This window comes from Erpetoichthys calabaricus, chromosome 5 (genome assembly GCF_900747795.2).
Source record: "Erpetoichthys calabaricus chromosome 5, fErpCal1.3, whole genome shotgun sequence".
Taxonomy (NCBI): Eukaryota; Metazoa; Chordata; class Cladistia; order Polypteriformes; family Polypteridae; genus Erpetoichthys; species Erpetoichthys calabaricus.
In genome coordinates, this window is record NC_041398.2 from 182,460,984 (window position 1) to 182,484,831 (window position 23,848).

Here is a 23,848-nt window from a genome sequence, read left to right on the forward strand (position 1 = left end):
AAAATAACGTACGTGTAGGCAAAATGATCATATTACCATCCACATTTCCAGGAAGTCCAAGATACATGCAACAAAACTATCAGGATGCCATGGCCATAGTACATAAATTCGGAAAGCCTGATTTATTTATCACTTTCACATGTAATCCTGCTTGGCCGGAAATTCTACATGCACACTGCGTCTTTCAAGAAGTAGTTATTTCTTCTTGATTTCTGAATTCCTTTCTCACTGTTTTCTGTTCCTATTCTTACACCGCCATATGCTACGGCGGGCGTCGACTAGTATAGTACTATTTGATTTCATTATCTTTTTTTGCCTTTGCTTTACTAACACCTGCACTCCATTTCAGTGGACCCTAAGTAACATAACTAATCAGCTTTACCTGACTTTACTAATAAAAGGTCTGTCCACAATTCAGCTAAATCATCTCCAACTGAATTAAGCATTGTACACGGCACAATAGTTGGACTTATTGCTAATCTTCTTCACCATTTTATAATCACTATTTGTGATGCTGTACCACTAGATCTAATGATTTTCCCCAAAACATTATTATCCCTAAACTTAGGAACTGCTCCATGTGTTTGTTTCAGGTGTTCTTAATCTCTATTTATATGAGGTTCTGTTGGATGTTTTCTTTTCAATTAATTTACATTTGCTCTATCCTGTGTTCAAATTATATCAGCATCAAGAGAAATTCATAAGAGATTCAAAAGAAATTTTCTTTCACCATTCTCTACTTCACCTCAAATCTCATGGATTCTTATCTTCCCAATAACCATAATAATGGACTCAATCCTCAAGCAGAATAATGAGACTTTTTCACCAACTGCACTAAACAATTGACTCCTTTTCACAGTCAACTCACTTCCAAGATAAACCTTCTTGGTCACTACAACGCCTTCAATTCTGTTGTCACCAGATCAGCCGCCACAGAGTGTATTTGGTCTGGGATATCATAAACATACTTTGCTACATGTGTGGTGTGACTGCTAACCTGTTTATCATTGGGGGAACCCATGAAGTACTATCTTGGTGCCACTCATTTGGAGGGTTTTGGAGTATGATTTTTACAAGGGTAGATACATTTTTTTTATCATCCTCTTTTAATTGCATTTTCCGATACAAATGCCAACTCTACACTCTTAAAAATAAAGGCACCAGAGTAGTTTTTAAGAGTGATGTCATATTGGAACTGTGTTTGATTTCCAAATGAAGGTTTCAGAAAGAACCTTTATTTATTTAGATCTATAACAGGCTCCATATAGTAAATAACCATGAATAGATGGTAACAGATTTATGAAATACCAATGGGTCAAACAGGCTAGGTAATCTAACATACATTAAAAATATGTTTTTTTTTTCTACACAAGAGGAAGTTTTTCAAAGCACAAAGAACCAACATCATATGCAAAGAACCCTTGCCGGAATGAAATGGTTCTTTCTCAAGCAATGTCCATATGAGGGACCACACAATCCAATAAAGAACTATATAGTGTCATTAAAGAACCATTATTTTTAAGTTTAGCCTAAATAAAGTAGTAGGGTAAGGCTGTCATCTAAGTAACTAGTTTATCTAAAACAGTTACAGTATCTCTACAATCATTAATGCCATCTGAATCTAGCAAATGCAATGAACAATGACAGTAATGTTTATGTATGTTTACAATTCCATCATGTCAGTGTCAAATATTTTAGACAATGACACATAAAATCTAAATGATTATTTTCCTTAGAAATCATCTAGCCACAACTCACTGTTCCCTTTGGAATTTAAATTTGACACCTTGCATGTACTGAAAAGCAAACACTGATGCAATCAAGCTAAAATAATATTCCTGAAGTTCAAAAGACTCCTGGTAATTTTCACAGCGAGGGTGATGGATTCACTGCCTTAACAAAAAGTGTCCCCACATTTTGATCTGCTAAACATTTCCCAGGTAAAATTTAATTATTTATTATATGATTAGCTGTGTAAGCCTGTACTATAAAAAGCCTGAGGTCCTAGAAACTATTGAAATTGTCAGAAAAAAAATTGAAATGTAGAGATGTCAGGTAATTGAAAGGAACTTACTCAGGGCATCTCTCACCTAGGAGGATTCGTTTTGCCTATGTGCTCACATCTCTTGTGTATTAGCGGCAGAAGAAAAAGTAAAAGGGATACTGTTTTGCTGATGTTAGCGGCTAAGCGAGTTTGTCTTTCCTCAGAGGTTTCGTTTTGCTGACGTGCTGGCCTCGCTTGTGTTATTAGTGGTTAAGCGAGTTTTCTCTTTCCTCGGAGGTGGAGCCCAATCCCCATCTCCACCTCTCACTTCCAGGCCGGACAGACACACACACTTTTACGTGTGGACGTTTATATATAAGATGATTCTGCACATATGGGGTGTATCGATAAGGGGTTGAGACAGAGTATATGAGTCATGTGGAAAACTTTATTTCTTGGGGCAGAAAGAATTGTCTGCAACTTAACATCAGAAAAGCCAAGGGACTGGTTATTGACTTTTGCTGCACAAAACAGCCTCTGTGTCCGATCACTATTCAGGGAGTGGATTTATAGGTTGTCCACTCCTACAAGTACTTGGGGATTCACATCAATGACAGGTTGGACCTGTCTCGGAACACAGAGGAACTATATAAGAAAGGCTATTTTTTCTTAGGTGACTGTGTTACTTTAATTTAGTGACATCCTTCACATCTTCTGCAACTCTGTGATGGCCAGGGTGATTTCCTGTGCTGTTCTGTGTTGGGCTGGTAACATCACTTCAGGTCCACCAAATCAACAAGCTAATTAAAAGGTCAGACTCAGTTATAGGATGTGCAATGGACACCCTGGAGGTAGTAGCAAAGGAGAAAATGAAGGCAAAACTGAGTGCGACTATGAACAATGCTGCACATTCTCTCTCTGACACACTAACACGCTAACATACTTTCAGCCAACTAATTATTCAGCAGAAGTGTGTGAAGAAACGCTACTGGGGCTTCTTTATACCAACAGCAATATGTCTGCACATGGCCTCATTGTGACTATGACAGCCAAGTCATAAGTTTTCTTTTTAATTTTCTTCATTTTTAGTCATTCTGGTGTTTGTTGTGGCCATAGTGTATGTCTATATCTCTATCTGTCTAACTATCTATCTAAAGAGATTCTGTAAAAAGCCAAATGTCTCCTGGGGACAAATAAATTAGCTATTAGCTGTGAATCCAGATCAAAGAACCAAATTTAATGTGATTTAATCAATGAAGCACAAAATTTAAGAAGATTCCTAACTGATGAGCTTGTAATTTACATGATAAGGTTAGTCGGCAATTAAAACAAGCTTTCAGAGTAATGAGCTAAGTAAATATGTTAATCATCATCCATCCATTTACTGAACACAGAGAAACCAAACCTTTCATTGAACTATCAGAGTGAATGCAGGAACAAACATTGAATGAGGTGTCAGCCCATCACAAGGCACACTTACACAACTGTTAGACAAAAAATATATTTATGCAACTGGAAAGTGAAATGCACACCTTTTAACACCTGCATAGAAGAGTCAAGCATTTAGTGAGAAGTTGTGTTAATAACATCTGTGTATTGTACAGGGCACTCTGTGGCAAACTCTCAAGTTCCCATTTGTGTATCTTTAGCCACAGTCTGTTGCTGAAATGCCCAAAAAAAAAGTCTCCCTCCATGAAAGCCTTTCTCAGATCTTCTATACATATTACTCAATTGACAGGAAAATCTTTAGAAACGTTATATTCTGAAGAAAAAATCTTGTCAGGAAAATTCTTTAGCTACATATTACTTACTACTTAATACAACGTACTATGAGTATTAAAAATTGAAGTTAATGAGTTTTACATCTTAGAAGACACCATTTGATTAGCCATATGTTATCATTAGTCATGCTCCTGATGTTATTATGGAAAGATTACTAAGCAAGTGGTACCAATTCAGACATCTTCAAAAAAATTGAAATGCACCTTGACCAGTCAGTGATCAAGGAAACAAATGCGTGCCCCAGCAATACCAACAGATGAAAGATAGATAATGTAAAACAATCAGTATAAGCTATGCACCATGCTACTAACATATGAATATTACATTTACTTATTTGGCTGATACCTTTGTCCAAGGCAACATACAACATTGATGATACAATTGTTACATTTCTTTTGGATTTACAATTTGGGTATTGGCCAGTCAAATGACTTACTCATAATCATACAGGGTCAGTAGTGGGATTTGAACCCACAACCTCAGAGTTTGAAGCCTTAACCACTACACCACACTGTCTGACTACTGCACTGTATGTGTCACTGAACATTAAGTTATATAGAATTATAGTAGAGGCATGCAAAATTACAGTGGCATTACCTCATTATCAGTCATTTCATGTTATGAAGAGAACAACCATGACATACGATTCAATAATTGGAATAATAGGTGACCATTTATTTAATTGAAAAAAAAAGGATGAATAGAATTGCTAGAGATAACTGCATTAATTAAATCAAGAAACAGAAGGATATGAAGAGAACCCATGTAAAGCTGTATTGTTAGTAATGGTCTGGGTAATGTTAATAATGTAACTGGGTTTTTATATTGACTAAAATGTCCATTTCCAACCCAGACACAATCTCATTTCAGCATACCTGACAAACTAACTTGTCATGATCTGCTTTAATAGCAGGCATCTTGATGAATCATTCCACGTGACTACTACATGTATCTTAATGTACATCTGCATATAATTCAACCTTCACATTTTCAGTTCATTTCTAAAAATGAACAGAAATTGAATAATCACATTCTCAATTATTTTTACTAAATCAATGAAAACATCCAAAATAAAAATCTATGGTCAAAAATACAGATCCTAGGTGCCTTCTCTAAATCAATTTCAGTTCCGTAACCTCTTGACACATGATGTGCAATAATTAGAATATTTTCATATGATGGGATGAATAAAACTAAATAAACTCACATCAGCATTTGTACTGACTGTGTAGAAAAAGCTCTTCACTGCTTCCTTGGCTGATTTACAGTATGTTGTTTATAGTCATAGCAATTCTTGAGGCAATCAATGTGGCAAGAGAAGAGCAAAAAGATTTGGAAAACAAGCCCTAAAAGACCTTACTGTTTACAAAGAAGTAAGAAAACAGCTACAATGCTGACAATGCAACATTTGCATTGTTCATTAAAATACTGAACATGACAGCAACATTTTTTTGCTTATGCATACTCTCTCATTTTTATCTCTACTCCTCCATACACTTTTCACCCTTCCTTACCAGCAGACAATTGATCATTCTCAACCACAGTACCACTAATACTGGGACCTCTCCTTAATCCATATTGTTTGCCTTGAAGAAAACTAATTTATTATTTTTATTTTTAACAAATGCTGATCACACAATGCTGCAATCCTCCCTACAGCACTGAGTTTTTTGTAAATTAAATGTCTCTTTTCTTAGGAAACAGACAATGCTTATTATATTTTAGAAAATGGATTTTCATCAAAGAGAGGTGAAACAGAAAAGTGATCAGTTTTAGAAAGTTTAAATGATTAAACATCCAAAGCAGAAATACAATTCACCTACACTATATCCTGAGAATTTTCTATTTTTCCAACCAGTTGTAATTCTAAAGCATATGAAGGGTGGCTGGTGCCATTAAGAATACCTGTTAAATTTAAAGGGTGGCACACAATCAATTCAATCAATCAAAAATAAGACAGTGTACAATAAACACCAAAACACTGTAATATCTGAGTTTACAAACAAAGTGTCTGCTATGACTAAAATGAAAGTAAATGGCTTCTCACAGATGGAACACAGTATTAAAAAAAATGATAATTTCCAGTTTGTACAATAGAGTGTATACAAATTGTAAAAAAAATTGCCAGCATTTCACAGAATTTAATTTACTTTTTCACAAAAAATACTGCATTGAAAAAAGTATTGCATGATCATGGCAGGCTAAGCCATCTACTGCAATAAGACAGCAAATTACTGTAAAATTGTATGTGAAATGGTCCACATTGCATTGTGGGACATTTTCAGTTTGTGAATTTTCATACCGTTTCACTTATATATGTGGCAAGATGACAGTTAAAAGTGAATTACTGGCTGCATGGCAACTGACGGAAACTTGTTTGAAATCTTACAAATATTAGAACGTTTGCATTCACAAGAGAACCAGAGACATAAGGAATAAATGACTAAGTAAGGAAGACAGGAGGAGGAGGGCTTTATGGACCTACAAAACTCAGCTTGATATACATTTTGGGGGAAACAGATGAATAAGCTGTAAAAAAAACTTCCATTAAAAATATAGTACTTTAACAGTGTATTTTCACAGTCAAAAACTGTAATACAATACATGGTTAAAGCAATGATTCTCAATACATAAATATCCAGACAACATAAAATAATTTTGATAAACACTGAAATTGTATTACTGGATAACATTCTTTATGTCTGTTGGCAAAATGACTGGTACCAGGGTTGCCAATGTGGTTTTCGAGCCATATTGGGCTATTTTCAAAAAAAATTGTGCAGTGTATGGGGTATTTTTAAAAGTAATGTGTGATGACAAAACTCCAAGGAGGACTTACCATCATCGATATCAGCAAAACTTCAAAATGGAAATATATCAATAGTGGCAAAACAAGTTTAAAGCCCAAACACTCCCCAGTATCATTCACTGGGCTGCTCCACAGCACCATTACATGGGTTTTCTGCTGTCATTGGGCTGGAAATATTTCCAAGAGCTGGCAAACCTGATTACCAGACATGCTAGACATTTAACTATTAAACTGCAGTCAAGTTTTTTCATGATGTCTTTTAAATAAAATTGTTTTAGTAAATTTACAGCAAAATATTGGCTACTAAATTGTGCAGTGCTATTACAGTTACTTTAATTCAACAAGAGCATTCTGCTACATCACATTAATTTTGTGGCACAGTTTCCTGTGAAGTCGCTGTATAATATTGTATTTTTGTTGTAATATACAGTAATATGAGCCCATAAAATACTGTGAAAGCAAAGCAATTAGTAGCCAGTAATTTACTATAAATTTACAGGTTTTTTTTACAGTGGTATTTTTGCATTTTGAAAGACGACCACCTCTAGAAAAATTAATCTTCCGCAAATTCATGTTTCTCTCCAATATGTTACCAGTTCTTCAAGTATTTCAAATGAAGATTTCAATATAAATAATACATAATATGAGAAAACATTTAAAAGAATGTTACTAAAAAACATTTCTTCTTATGGCTAGGTGGCATCTTTCATGATAATGTAGTATGGATGTTTCCATCATCATTACATTACACCAAATCATCAGCTTTAGCATCTGAAGTGCTAATATGTTATTCTTGGATATCAAAATGTGTTGCAAAAAACACAATTCAATCATGCAGTCTTTTTCTCACTGTACGAGTAAAGAGACCTTAGGCTTCCTGAGAAGAAATAACTTTCAATCATTAGTGGCCAAATAGGCTAAATCAACTTAAACTTATGACCTGTGTTTTGAGCTGCAATCTTTAATTTCCACAAGTAAGCCCGCGATTCGCTAGCGAATCGGAAATCCAAGAATGGCAATCAGTTTCTGTTCCGTCTGATATTTGGATGGATGATATATCATGGAGGGTGGGTGCTTCTGGGGAAATGTCATTTAATTCAATACGCATATCTGTACTAAAGCAGTTTCGTTTTGTGGAGACGTGATTCTGTTGACTTTCCTGACGCTGACTGCTGGCAGAGTGGAGCACAGCAAGTTTAGTTCACAGGTTGTGGTGTTCGTGTGCCAGCCAGTGAGTCGGGGAAGCCACTGGGTTTGAGTCTGTGACTGTTATGTGATCTGTATTACTGGCACAGCGGATTAGAGCAAGTGTAGTGAACAGGTTGTGTTGTTTGGGTGCCACCTACTGCCTCTGGGAAGCCGCTGCGTTTGACTCTGGGGAGTGCGCCACGGCGCAATATGCGCCTCGGTGGGAAGCCGCCGCGTGATGAAATATCATGGAGGGTATATGCGGTGGTGTGGGCGGTCGCGTCCGGGCGGCTGTACAACCTGGCGTGCATGCTTTACCTCAGGTGTAGTTCACAGGTCGTAGGCATGGTAAAGTTTCCATTTCATTCAATAACCCTATTTGAACTAAAGCGGTTTCTTTGTGTGGGCGCCTTCGTTCATTGTTTGTATCCATGACTGTACAGGTTGTGTTGTTTGGGTGCTCACAGGTTGTGTTGTCTGGGTGCCACCTACTGACTCTGGGAAGCCGCCGCGTTTTGGGAAGCCGCTGCGTTTGACTCTGGGGCGGGCACCACGGCGCAGCACGTTGTGTTATTTGGGCGCCAACTACTGACTCTGGGAAGCCGCTGCGTTTGACTCTGGGGCGGGCGCCGCTGCGTTTTGGGATGCCGCTGCGTTTGACTCTGGAGTCTGTGGCGGGTGCCAAGGCCACAGTGCGCATGCAAGCGTTTGACTCTGGACTCTGGGGCGGGCGCCAAGGCCGCAGTGCGCATGCGCCTCGGTGCGTCCGCCTTGCATAAATTAACTGTGGTTTAGTAAGATAGATTATAAACAAGATTCAGCATCCTACATTAAACATTTAGCAAACATAAGACACCTGCTGGCCCATTTGGTACTGTCTGTCTGTAGCACACTACATTTTTGAGGCTGAAGATGGAGTTCCTCATACTGTATATTCTGTTGCTGTAGAAAATAAAGGTTATTGCCAGTGGTGGTGTATATCATTTTAGAGCTACTGTACATACATTTTAATGCTATCAAATCCAGTTCAGGGTTACAGGTCCAGAGCTTATCCTGGCAGCAATTAGTGTAAGACAGGAATACATATGCACATGGCATCATTTAGGACTAGGCAGTATGGCCAAAAATATGTTTTGATGTATAATTTAAAATTCTGACAGTTTTAATAGATATATGTGTGATGTATTAATCTATATATATAATTCACTAAGCCGACAGAACAGGCAAGACAACCATGGGATACACACATATAGCCACGCCCGCCAACTCACAGAGACCCGCCCACCAACGCTAAGACAATGGGACAAGAACGCCTGCCCGCCCGCCTGACTGTTACTAGCATGTAAAACCATCGCAGCTTTTAACTCACAAACTGCAACAACTCACCAAATGTGTAAAACCATTGCAGCTTTTAACTCACAAACTGCAACAACTCACCAAACACCGCCACCCTGTCTCTCTTGGCATTCACACGGCCGGAAGACAACCATGGGATACGCAAAAAATAGCCATGTCAGTCAACTCACAAAGCCCAGCCCACCAACTCACATCCACCAACTCGAGCATGCGTCCACCCACACTCTCAAGGCATTCACAGTGCCTGCTCATGTGCCCGGACGCAACAACTCACCAATTCGCTTTCGTCTCTGCTACAGTACACATGCACCACTGAGCCACGTTGACTTTTCATTCTTCTTTTCGGTTTCGGCTGCATTTCTATATATAATCCACCAAGTCGTCCGACCATGGGATACAAACGACAGAGCACCGCCCAACAACTTGAACCGATACAGAGACACGCCCACCAACTCTAAGAGCATGGGACGAGAATGCCTGCCCGCCCGCCCACCTGACTGTTACCAGTGTTCACCGCAATGTACTGGAGTGTAAAAACATCACAACTGCTAACTCACAAACTGCAACAATTCACCAAACACCACATCAGATGCTTTCTGTATCTAAGAAGATATATAGATACTCATTATTCCCCAGCACGTGTCCACCCATGCTCTCAAGGCATTCACAGTGCCTGCTCATGTGCCCGGATGCAACAACTCACCACACACAAATTTTGCTTAATTTGACTCAACATGGGAAACCTCACCTGGCCCGGACACAGAGAGGATTGACAGATTGATAGCTCTTTCTCGATTCTGTGGGTTTGTGGTGCATGGCCGTTCTTAGTTGGTGGAGTGATTTGTCTGGTTAATTCCGAAAACGAATGAGACTCCCTACTGCTAAATAGTTACACGATTGCCAAGCGGTCGGCGTCCAACTTCTTAGAGGGACAAGTGGCTTTCAGCCATGTGAGATTGAGCATTAACAGGTCTGTGATGCCCTTGGATGTCCGGTACAGCACACGCACTACACTGAATGGATCAACGTGTGTCTACCCAGCACCGACAGGCATGGGTAAGCCGTTGAACCCCATTCGTGATGGGGACCGGGGCTTGCAATTGTTCCCCACGAATGAGGAATTCCCAGTAAGTGCGGGTCATACGCTCGCACTGATTACGTCCCTGCCCTTTGTACACACCCTCCCTCACTACTACCATGGTCGGGTGACTTGGTGGATTATATATAGCAAAGCAGCCGGAACCGCAAAGAACAATGAAAAGACAACGTGGCTCAGAGGTGCATGTGGACTGTAGCAGAGACAAAAGCGACTGAGGCAGTGTTTGGAAAATGAACAGTCAACGTGACTCACAGGTGCATGTGGACTGTACACAGACGAAAGCGACTCAGGTGAGGAGTTGGGGGCGGGCACATGAACAGGCAGTGCGTACTGAACGATGATTGTATGTTGGTTCGTAGCGTGCATTGTTGCAATGTTACTTTTCTTGGTGGTTTATTAAATTATGGATTTTTCAAATGTTCATTTTTTTCCCTGTGTTTAAAAATCATTAAAAAAGCGGCGTGATTATGCGGCAGCTAGTACAGTATATACTTTTCCGACTGAAGTGTATTTTTAACAGATAACATAACACATGTACATTTTCAAACCTGTCTAATCCAATGCAGAGTCAAAGGAGATCATAGGTAGCACCGACTCGTCATTCAGCTTAAACTGCACATCACTATGGGCAATATTCTTAACAGATCATGCTCACTTGTTACACGCAGTTTGTACACAAGTCTAAACACAAAGATATTATCATTTACGGGAGACACTAACATATGCTTCTTTTTATATACACAGTATTTTAAAAATTTTGACGAGAACAGGCCATTCAGCCCAACAAAGCTCTCTAATCCTGTCCACGTAGTTTCTCCAAAATAATACTGAATTGAATGTTGCTAAATTCCAGACAGTTGCCTGTTTTGTACTAGAACATGTTTTACATTTAAATATTTAGAATTTCCAAGTAACCACACCTGCATGAGGAGACTGTGGGAGGAAAACTGGATTAAACAGTAGAAAACTTCCACAGACACAGGAGAATGTGCAGATACCACACAAACGCTTGATCTGTGAGAGAGCAACAATACCCATTTTGCCCACACGTCACCTTTAAAATGTTTTAAGTAAATGAGAAGAAATATATACATCAGCAATCAAAATAATCAAGGAAAAGTTAATTAGAGAAATTAATCTTTTGTATTTAGGACAGCACCACGGTGCAGTTTTTAGTGTCAGGGACTTGGGTTCAATTTCTGGCCCACTCAAAGTACAGACGGTGTTTGCACATTTCCACATACATGTTAGGTCAGTTAGTGACCTTAAATTATCCCTATTTGAGCTAGTTTGAGACCTGTCATGGACTGCCAGGATAAAGTACATTTCTTCATGATGTGATATTTTAACAGTAAATAACAATGCTACTAGACTCTAAATTTCACTTGTATTCAAGAGACAAGAGTATAGAAATTTAATTATGAACACAAATGTATATATCCAGTTCACCGAAGCCCACAACTTGCTAGAGAGGATCCAATGGATGAAAGGATGGAAGGATGGATGGAAAGGTAGAGTGTGATATCCACTTGCGTGCAAAATAAAGTTTACTGCCTCACATATTTCCTAAACTGGCACTTTTCATGCCACAAAAGCTGAAGACTTTAAGTACGATTAATCCATTATGAAAAACCAATGCAAAATGTGACATACAGTAAATTACACAGTGAACACAACAGCAAAAGAGTGAGACCTTGCCTGTCTGTGGAGGCACAGATTTTATATTCGTATGTTATGTAAGTCAGTTACCAGTTATGTTCAAATTTTGCTAAATTTAAAATGCTTGTAATACAAATGCTCTTAATTTCAGTCATACAGTATGTGACTATTGTGGATTATTGGGTTCTACTCCGATCACTAAACTATAAAACAAATTTGAATTCATTAAAATCTACATACATATAAATAGCTGTGGATTTTTTTCTTTTTGAAGTAAATACCAAGCCTGCTAGAAAATAAAAAAAGTAATAAATTTTCAGAAAATATGACGTCTCCGGGGCCTGATCACAGTATCTACACCACTGGTAATGAACCAAGGCCATAGGCATCATAGAATAAACTGTCCAATATGTTTTTGGAACATACATTATAATCTTTCAGAAAAGGCTGTATGATATGCACGACCTGCATAAATTAAATACCAGCTAAACAGATAAGCTTTATAATTGTTATTTGTTATTTTTATATCATTATTTACTTTGTTACCATGAGGATAATACATACATCACATTTCAATAAGACCTGCGATGGACTACTGCCCTGCCCAAGGTTTGTTCCTGCCTTGTGCGACCCTGGTCTGGTTTAAGTGGATCAGAAAATTAAATGACATGACATTTCAATAAGATATGCCCAAGAAGCAGACATTTACATGGACACACAATTTTCTTGTGAAATATGACACAGTTTTGTAAAGTACACAGCTGCATGTTTTTGTCAAATGCAATACATTCAAAAGTATTGGTATTTGTGTCTAATTTCAGAATGACATACATCTTAATCATGATTAAAGTTAAAACATGTTTCATAACACCGTTCTTATCAAACAGACTCAAGGGGCTGCTCAGATTCTTCAGTACAGATTACTAATATAATATAATATGTATAAATAAATACCCACACAGGTTTATTAGACACACAAACCTATCAGAAGGTAAAACCTGCTTTTGCCTCCAAAACAGTCTAACATTTCTGGGACAAGTAATTCAACATGGTGTTGTGAGTATTCCTTTGGGATTTTGCTCCATACTGACTTGACAGTATCCCACACTTCCCTCACATTCACATGGCAAACTGCCTGTTCCATCCCATTTCAAAGATGCTTTACGTACGGTATTCAGATGTGGACACTGTGCAAGCCACTGGAGTAAACCAAAAAGACCATTGTATTTGTGGAACTGGCTTCAGATGATGCCTGCTTTGTAATGTTATCTATAGTCATTGTTTTATAAAATGCCAATAAAAGGATGACTGTGGTCAGCAGCAATGCTTATGCACATTTAATAATGCATGTTGCATAAGAATTACAATTCGCCAGACCACATTACATTTTCCCATTCTTCAGTCATCCAGTGGTGGCGAACACACACCCAGTGTGGCCGTCTGCTATTATACATAGCTCATCCGCTCCAATGTCCAATATGTTGTGTGTTTCAACATACCCTTCTGCACAACACTGTTGTAAAAAGCTGTTATTTGATTATTTACAACCTTCCTGTTAACATGATCAAGCCTGTCGACTCACCTCTGACCTTTCTCATTAATGAGGTCCTTTCACCCAAAGAACTTCCACTCATTGAATGTTTTTCGTTTAGCACGCCATTCTCCATAAACTCTAAAGACAGTAATGCATGAAATTCTCATGGGGGAAAATGTTTCTGATCACTGGAACCACCAAACCTGGCATCAACAATTATAACATAGGCAAACTCTCTTAGATCAAATGTCTTGCTCATTCGAATATTTGGATAACTCAACCAAAGAAGGGGATAACTTATTTCAGCATGTTTCTGAATTTAAGACCTACAATTCTTAAACTATGCCAAACCTTTACTCACCAATACAGCAAAACAGAACTACTATAGAATTATGTAAATTATAGATAAGAGATTTGATTGGATTACAATAAAGGTATTGAATTAAAATCATTTTGTCTGCTATTACTCATTGTACTGGTATCACAATGAGAGTCAGCTCCTTCTTTGTACACTTTCTCCCCTGTACTGCTAGGATAGGCTCCCAGTGAGCTTATAGATAGATAGATAGATAGATAGATAGATAGATAGATAGATAGATAGATAGATAGATAGATAGATAGATAGATAGATAGATAGATAGATAGATAGATAGATAGATAGATAGATAGATAGATAGATAGATAGATAGATAGATAGATAGATAGATACTTTATTAATCCCAATGGGAAATTCACATATAATGGAGTACATGACACAGGTTCTATAAGGCAGCGGCACTAAACAGGTGACCACTATACTATATTATGTGTCTACATTTATAAATTAGTTTAATATACATAATTGGGATAGCATGACTATGCAGTGGTTAACGCTGTTGCCCCATAGATCCACTCATTTGGGTGTGAATCCCATACCAAAAACTGTGTGGAGATTGCATATTTTCCCCATTTGTTTATGGGTTGCCCTCTGGTCTCCCATGGACATGCTTTTTAGGTTTATTGGCTACTCTAAACTAGCCTAATATAAGTGAGTATGGTTGTATGTCAGTGTATGCCCTGTGATTGGCTGTTTCTTCCTTTCAGAGTTGGTTCGTGCCTCCAGCAAATGTGGCAGGACTTAGGCTACATTTGGCCTAATTACTTCCTTAAAAGAATCATTCTCCCCCATTAAAAACTGGATAGATCTGTTAGAAAATGGATGAATGGGGTATAGATTACCCTTCTGTGATGAATACCATCCTAAGAAGAATCATGAATAGAGCATAACAGTTAGCAAATACTATGAGAGGTGAGTCAGTAAGTTGCTGGGCTTCACCTTTTCTGGATGCCAGGCTGGGTGGCTTTTAGTTAAGCTAACAACTTCATCTACTGCTTCCATGGGCCTCCTCCTCATTTTATTAACCTTGCCTACATAAAGAACACAAAATAAGTATGACACATGAATGGGCAGCAAAAGACATCAGCAGAACATTTTAATTCCACTTCACCTTTTACTCACTCAATATCCTGTTTTGATAAATTAAGCTTTTCTAACATGAAAAACCCTATATTCATTTCAAACCACAACTACGGCACTGAGCAGCCCTAAAATACCTTAATTTTTATTACGTTGCATGTCCTTGATCTGGTTTCAGTCTCTGCCACCTGAAATAACCCAGCTCCGTTCAAATGTGTAACTGACTTGTACAGCCCACTGGGAGTCTGAAATGTTACTAACAAAGAAAGCAGTTCCAGAATTCTTTTTTAAAACAAGACAAACATTCTTTAATGTCTGCTGCAATAATATTACCAAACTGCAAACCATAAATGAAACTGGGCAGTAAACAATGGAAATGATTTGAACTTTTACTTTTTGTTGGATCTTCTAATCTCCTGTTGCCTGTTACAGTTAAATAATTCTAGCATTTACTTTTTATAACGAAGCATAGTTTTACTGGGTTAATATCACTGTTGGGTGCAATATCTGGTGAAAGCTAGATATGTATAACAAAACTCCTTTGTATGGCAAAATTAAAAACACTACATACTGTATACATACTGTACATATATATAATATATACAGTCACACCTGCATGACTGTGAGACAACTTCAGGGCTTGTCCGTTGGTAATTCCATCCCAAGCCAAGGGTTGGCACTGTCACCTAATGCCTCTCCTTTCATTTTGCCTTCAGACCTGAAGACTGATGGCATGAGGAGCAGTCACATCACTTATGGTTCTAGCTGCTTGAAACCACCTCTTTCTTAGGGCTGCCTTAAAAGAACCACCATATCTCTTCAGTCTGAGACTCATGCCTGAGAAGATGTTATTCCACGTATATTATTGCTGTTTTGTCAACAATTATGCAGGAATCATAATCTAGTACCCCAGCACTTTATCTCTGTTGTGCCTCTTTTGTCTCACAATATATATTCTGCTATATAATACAGTATCTGCCAAATAATACAAAGAGTACACGACATGTGTTTCACCCTTATTGGAGCTTGTCAGGTCACACTTTTGCATCTCCTTATTGGCAGATACTTTATCACATATCTATGATCTGCTTCTCGCAACTGAAAGGATGTGATGGTTGCTTAGCGACTGGCTGACCAACCACAAGTATTACATGGTAGGTAACCACCCAGATAATCAGATTGCAATGCAGATCTAATAATACTTCAATCTTCATCCTGTTAAATAAGTGAACCAGCTGCTGTGGTGCAATGTCTTGAGGCTTCGTCTCACGTACTGACATCCAAGGTTTAAACCATATAAAGGGATGCAAAAGTGCAGTCACCTGAAGACCCACAATAAGGGCGTGTATTTGTAGTACTTGGCAGATACTGTATTACACATCTATGATCTGCTTCTCGTAACTGAGAGGACATGGCAGATGTTTGCCGACTGACCAACCACAAGCGTTGCTCGGTAGGTAACCACCCAAGTAATCAGTTTGTGGCTCAGACCTAAGAAATATATATATTTCTCTTACACATATTGAAACAGCTATCCTGAAAGGTGTACGTTCAGTTAGCCTGGGAAATGAGTTAAGCTATTGTTTACATGGAGTTTGCATGTTTTTCTTGTGCACAATATTAATTTGTACATTTGTGTGCGTATATCCAGAAATATGCTCTGGATGTGCTGGTTTTTCAAAAGGGTTTGGTTCCTGCATTGTACTCACTACTATCAAAATTGGACTTACCGTTTATACTCGCGTATAAGTCGCGTATTTATGCCTTAAAATTCATTCAAAAAAACAGGGTCGACTTATCCACAGGGCAACACAACTGTCCATAGAATTTGGGTAATGACATTGTGCACTCAACGCTTCACGGTGTTAAGTCACCGGTCATCTGCCGTTTCCCATGGTCTTTGAAATAATTATCAGCCAGCAATACTATTGCTAATTAGGTAGTTTTTTTTTCTAATTTCATTAAATAATTCTTTAAACTGTGAAATACTTGAATTTGAGCATTAGCTTTTGCAGGTTTTGGATAACAAACATACCATTAGCTGCCACGTGCAAAGAGATTTGGAATCAAAAGAACCAAGGCAACGCACGCGATGGCGGTAACAGGAAAACATGCACTCAACATTCATTTGGCGCAACATTTTGCAGCTCTTTATTAAATTTGCATTGAATAGTTTCTGTACCCACAATATATCTAATTTAGGTCCATCTGTTATAAAAGTTGTTTAAATTACCGTCCACCATTAATATTCCATTAAATCGCCTACCATCTAACGCTTATAAACAGGTTTTACTTAAATTACAAAACACGAGTCTATGAAATTTGAAATCCACTGACTGTAATTTGTAGTGCCAACTATCATAAAACACTAACCAACTGCAATACAATGAACATTTCATTTTAATTTTTTATTGCTCAAGCTAAATGAGGCGAAATCCAGCTGACTTGAGCTATTGGCTATCGCTCTATTAGTTGATAACCACTGTCATCTGATACTGTGGTTCAGTTTAGTTTCACCTACCTGATATGCTTTGACTGCTCAATTAGGCCTACACGCGGTAGTCAATGAAACTCTGTACAGAAGGAGACAAGTACAGAAAAAAGGATGGCTGATTCAACAATGAATATGCACCCATGTTATTATGTTTGCAAATATGGTAATGTTTCATAATGAGGAACACTTTAGTTAAAATGTAATGCTAATGTGAATCTTTAATGCTAATGCAGCAGTGATATATAGATTAGGATATATTCAAAATTGAGAATATTCATCAGACTTTAAAAACTTAGTGTGTTCACATTTAGTGTTCATGCTGTTTTTCAGTCCACAGGCATGGGTGCCAAAAACACAGTAAAAAAAACTGTATAAAGTTAACATTATTACAGAGCACAGGGTGGTATAATATATAAGTTCTCATCAACTTTCTGTATCATTGGCTATTTGGATTGCAGGGTTTCATCAGCATGTTAATTATCTGAGAAGCTGCATATGTACGGCCTATAAACTGATTCCATGCATACCAGTCCTTTACATTGAAGAAGTAGTGCTGGGCAGCTGAATTTAATTATGTTTTCAGTTCTACTTGGACTCCTGAGCTTTGCTTAAATCAGATATACAGAAACAAAAATCTCAGTGTCAACCTTCTTCTTGTAAACTTCTACAAACTTCTATCATGTCTCCTCTTAGTCTGTGTTTACGTAGACTGAAAGGATTATGTTTTGTAGAGTCTCCTGATAGCTAATTCCCAAAATGAATGTGGCAGCTATTCTCTGGACTTTCTCTAATGTGACAAGATTTTTTTTTCATAACATTGAACAGGACTATACACAGTATTGCAAATGCGGTCAAAAGGGAACATTATATAGTTTAACGAGGATAGGATACATTAAGTTATAAAAAGTGTCCAAAGGTGATTCCTATAAAGAAAAGGCTTCTGAAATGAATTGCTTCCAATCAATTAAATGAGCAAAATTTTCTCTCAATATAACAATTTTGCATGCAGGTAAGGTACACTAATTAAAACATTAACTACAAATTTTAAACTGTCCAGTGTGGTCAGTCACATTACTTTGACCTAAAAATGAATGAATTAATTAATTAATTGGTAATGCTGCTTTATAGCTCGGGCAAAACAAGCTCATATTTTAGGTTAGAATTAGGGTAGGGGATAGAAGCCATAAGGCACACATTTGTACACATATTCCATTCATAATACAATTATTTTGTAGGGGATATTCTTATTCTGGGCGGCACGGTGGCGCAGTGGGTAGCGCTGCTGCCTCGCAGTTGGGAGACCTGGGGACCCGGGTTCGCTTCCCGGGTCCTCCCTGCGTGGAGTTTGCATGTTCTCCCCGTGTCTGCGTGGGTTTTCCTCCGGGCGCTCCGGTTTCCTCCCACAGTCCAAAGACATGCGGTTAGGTGGATTGGTGATTCTAAATTGGCCCTAGTGTGTGCTTGGTGTGTGGATGTGTTTGTGTGTGTCCTGCGGTGGGTTGGCACCCTGCCCGGGATTGGTTCCTGCCTTGTGCCCTGTGTTGGCTGGGATTGGCTCCAGCAGACCCCCGTGACCCTGTGTTCGGATTCAGCGGGTTGGAAAATGGATGGATGGATGGATATTCTTATTCTTTGGTGTACGTTGAGTTGATCGGTGACTTTAAACAGGTTCTCTGTGAGAGAATAAGGGTGTATAAGTTGCCATGTGCAGCGATGTTCTAGATTCAAGCTCAGAATTTTTTCTGCTTTTTTTGCCAATACTACTGTTCAGGTTTTCACCTCACCTCAACCATGTAATGGAAGAAGCAGGTTCAGAAGATGGATAGATGAAAGTAAACAAAAGATGTTAATCTGCATTATTGCAAAGTGATTCTCCACTGTGGTCTGCATACATTTCCTCTCATCAATTCATATCCTTGCCTGATTAAACTTGTTGACTTACTTCTGCTTCTTGTGTTCATTTAAAATGCCACTGCAATTGGTATTCTTATCTCTGATATTTTGTTCATTCTGAAATTTTAACTAAAAAAATGTTTTATGTGTTTGTTAAATGTGACCTCCAGTCAAACTCACTTTTTCCAATCGAGAGTCACAGGGAACTACAAATTGGAATAACACAGGAAATTTTTGACCAAGCATTTCTTAGAAATCAAAGTTCTACATGTCAAACTGCAGGATTTCCTGCAAAGAACCAACTAATACTTTGCCATTAATACCTGTTTTTTATAGTCTGCATTTAAAAGTTAATAAAATTGAAATTTCAATGAGAAATTATAGAGTAAGTATGCAATAAATAACTAAACTCTGTAAAAAAAAAAAACTTAAGTTTTCTTGAAGGAACATTCTGAATCTGTAGAAAGATTCATAAAAGAACAGTATGGATACAAGCCAAACCCTTGAACATCATTAATAAACACTGCAGGCCTAAAAAACCCTGCTTAGAAAACACTAACAAAACAATGAATTTACATCTATGAAAGCATTTTATCCTAGTAATGGTAAAGAGACCTCCAAGTGGTGGTGAATAATGCTTACATATTAGCAACACTTTAATTGCCAGAATCAATAAAACCTTCATAAGTGCTGCAGCTAGTCATGATTATTTTCTTTTATATCAATGACAGTTGCATTTACTTTTGCCACCATCTATGATGAAATAATAAAACATTTTTTTAGAAAATCAGTTATTTAAGATGTACAGACTTGTCTTGGCATATACATGATTGCCAATTTAGCTTCACAAAAAGAACTGGAATCCAGTTACTGACAATCATGAAGAAAAACTCCTTGGCTAATTAAAAAATAACTTCCAATTGGAGCTCTAGGTCTTCATGAAGGCACCATCCCTGTATACGTAACAGCATTTTCAGACCAGCTTAATCCAACGGGTGGAAGTTTTTTTGTTTTTTTTTATCGGTCTATTTAACAGATGTTATCAGTGCAAATCAGTTCCACATGAACAGACACAAGGGTCTCCACAAAGCCTAATAAATGTTTTAGATTTACTACCACAAAATAAACAATATGTTTACAAAACCAAACAAAGAAAACATTAATTTTCTCATCCTACCAAAAATATAACATTTTCAAACTCGCTCAACCCTACTCAGGGCCATACAAGGCTGGATCCTATTTCGGAAGCATTGGGTGCAAGGCAGGAACCAGCCCAGGCGCTAGTCCATCAAGGTGTGCCCTCACACTTCCACTACCACAAGTTTACAATGACTAATTAACCTAACAGCACACTGTTGGCCATGTTGGAGTAAAACCAGACCACCCAGATTAAAAATATGGCAGACAAAAGGGAGAATATGCTAACTCCAGTTGAACAATAACTAGGCATAGCTAAGATTCTAATCCATCATATTAGATCCATGAAGCAGGAGTACTATAGGTCCAAGGTGCCAAACTTGTGACTTCTAATTTTCATTTTCACTTAACCAAATTAAGCAAATCAATCAAGTGAAAGACATGACTTTACACACAGTATCTAAAGACTTTTCTGTTTACTCAAGAATACTCATGAAAAGAGGATCACCTGTATGAAAAAGGCCTCAGATAAACTAAGCAAAGACATGAAGTGTCACCCTCAAACTTGGTATACACCGTTTAGTTCTTTAATGGTTGGCTGGTAAATCTGTTGTTAAGCATTAAACTTTGTTCCACTCAAAGTGAAAGACAATTGATTAAATTATTGTGTACATCACAATAAAAACTTTCACAGTTTTTTTTATAATTTCTGCAGATCTTAAACACCAAACTGTGAACATTTTTAAAGTAATGATTGATCATTACTGAAACCAAACTCAAGTAATAAAAATAAGAAAGAGGAATTGAACTGGATGGGTTACATTATGAGAAGAGTCCTGCTGTTTCTGCTGCTGGTTAAAGGTTTCCAAATGTTATCTCTCACGTCGGTTCCACATACTGATTAATTATTACTCTTACGACGCTTATACTCTAGACAGTCGAATCTAAAGCTAAACCTTACGCTCGCTTAAAGAAAATAGCAATAATCGTGCGTGCACATATACAACGCTGTTGACTGTATCTTCGTTTATCTTTTAACAGGGTTCAAAGATTACGAACTGAAGACAGAGGTGGCGAGCTTGTCTAAACAGACGCTGTTCTGGAAGAAGTGATTCAAGGAAGAAAAAGGGAGCTTGCATAAGCACTGCAAAAAAAGTCCACAAAGCAAATCCAGCGAGTTCAAGATCCGCAGAAAAACCACAAGGGAGTGCGATCAAGTGATTCACACGTACTCGCGGACGCTCATCACACCCCGGATAAAAAGTTTTTTCCGCAAGCAAATCATTTAATTGCTCTCATTATGTATATATATTTATACTGACGGCGCCATTAGAGACAGATGCCACCCCTCAATCGCAGGTGCTAATGTGCATCCGTCATTCCGAAGCTCCACAAGCTTCACGACAAATCGAGACGCAAATTCAAGTAAGCAGACGCCTTTGTGTACTCGTTTATTTAAGACTGATGAGGCTCGCTCAAAAGTTTTAGAAAAGGGAAGCGGTTATGCGCTTCAAACCCATACAACACCGAGACTGTTGAACATTAGAATAAACAGCGAGCTGATAACCAGGGGTTAACAACATAAAAAAGTATGTGTTAAAAATCGCTAAACCCATTTAAATAAGTTTTTAAAGAACCCTTCGGCAAATTGAGTATAGTGAGTGTGAGATGTTTGCTCTCTTGTGAACAGTTTGAGTAAATAATTTTACATCGTATCGCACGGTTCTACTCATTAAAAATGCCCACAGTGAAAGATTACACAAACAATTCGAGTTAAACGTCTAAGCAAATTCTAAGCATTTCTGTACTGTTATCATTATGAACCCGAGAGAAGCGCGTCTGAATTTCCAGTTACTAGCAAATGTATTCTAACCAAGTGTATTTTCTCTTCGGATCACTGTTAAAAAAACGATTATACTAACTTGAAACTCCCTAAATTCAACTATTAAGTTTTCTTCTTTAAAATATTGAATTAATTGCCATTAGCCCACGAGTGTAACTTTTAATTTGCTCAGTTATAGGTTTTTGTGTTGAACGTACATTTTTTCGTTTTCAAAGCTATGAGTGATTGCTAAACTGTTTCCTAGTGAGACCTTTAATCGTACATCTCAGATTCTTCTTTTTTGAATAAAAAAGTATGTTACTTATAGCGGTTGCCCCTGAAGAAAAATCGGGTATGCTTACCTGCCAAGCTGGTCAGTTTACCAAATCCCGATGAAAGCCGTAATCCAGAAATCTTTCGTGGTGCACAAGACAAATATATGTATGTTTATATAAACTGTATATATGTTTTAAAATGTTTCCAGGTGGCTGTTTGTTTGATTCGTCCACTGAACACAAGCGATGACTAGCTCGATCATTCTTCCTAGCCACCACGAACAAGCTTTCTATGAGCGCCAATGTAGCTGGAGTTTTCAACGGTGCCCCTGTGGGTGCCGGAGTAGCGGCGGCCTGTCTGTGACGTCACGGGCTCAGTTGCGTTTCGTGCACACACCCCCGGGTCTCCTCTCGGCACCTAATTGCAAACACATTGCTTGCCACACATTACAAAGAGAAGCAAAGACTTTCCCCTCTTTCGGAAAAAAGTACACGTAGTCAGTAAGTTTCATTTTGTCACAGAGTCAAGGGGGGGTATTTGATGTCTAGTTGTGGGGCTTGCGAAATGGAGGTAAGTGAAGTATTGGCATAATCCCAGTAACCCTGAACACAAAGTGGTGTCACCCTTTTCATTCTTTTATTTATCAAGCAGTACAGTAGGGGTTGCCAAATTGGCAACAGCTTTTTAAACTTATAAACTACAAACCTGTCCCCTCATCCCATCCTGATTAGTCTTGTTTTAAGATTCAGTTAGTTGGTGATTTTTTTAAGCTTTAGTCATTTCTAATGAGAAATACGAACATTGAAGTAATCATAATTTTGCCATAAAGACTGATCTGTTTGTCTGGAAAAATGAATGGAAAAGTAATTTAAAACACAAAATTATTCACAAAACTGTAGGGCCTTTGTAGTACAGAGGAACTGCAAACTGGGATAAAAGTAATCTGTAGCTGTAGTTTTACTTTTGTATTGCGGTCACATAGATTAAGCACAAGTAAACTTTAGGGTGAATTGAATGTTTGTTTATTTCAAGGTTATAACACATTAAGTCATCTACATAGTCGTCTTTAGTTTTCCAGGTTCTTTTTGTACATAACATTTTATGGTTGTGGTGATAAATTCCATGTTTGTAACAGAATGCTGAACAATGTAGGGTTTCAATCCAAGAGTTATATATAAAAATATCCATCCATCCATTTTCCAACCCGCTGAATCCGAACACAGGGTCACGGGGGTCCGCTGGAGCCAATCCCAGCCAACACAGGGCACAAGGCAGGGAACCAATCCTGGGCAGGGTGCCAACCCACCACAGGACACACACACAACACACCCACACACCAAGCACACACTAGGGCCAATT

The 23,848-nt window shown here is 38.1% G+C and overlaps 1 protein-coding gene across 3 annotated transcripts in view; it reads right to left on the bottom strand.

Annotated features, from left to right (window-relative positions):
* lpar1 (lysophosphatidic acid receptor 1) overlaps positions 1-22,806 on the bottom strand; it is a 133,804-nt gene extending 110,998 nt beyond the window's left edge. Inside the window, exon 1 of one of the 3 annotated variants that reach the window (XM_028791973.2) lies at positions 22,576-22,806. The gene's annotated coding sequence lies outside the window, so the exon portion shown is untranslated. Of the gene's footprint in view, positions 1-21,713; positions 21,795-22,575 lie in introns of those variants that run through there. The other 2 variants (XM_028791970.2, XM_051928314.1) reach the window with 2 other exon arrangements.
* Positions 22,807-23,848: the final 1,042 nt, after the last annotated feature.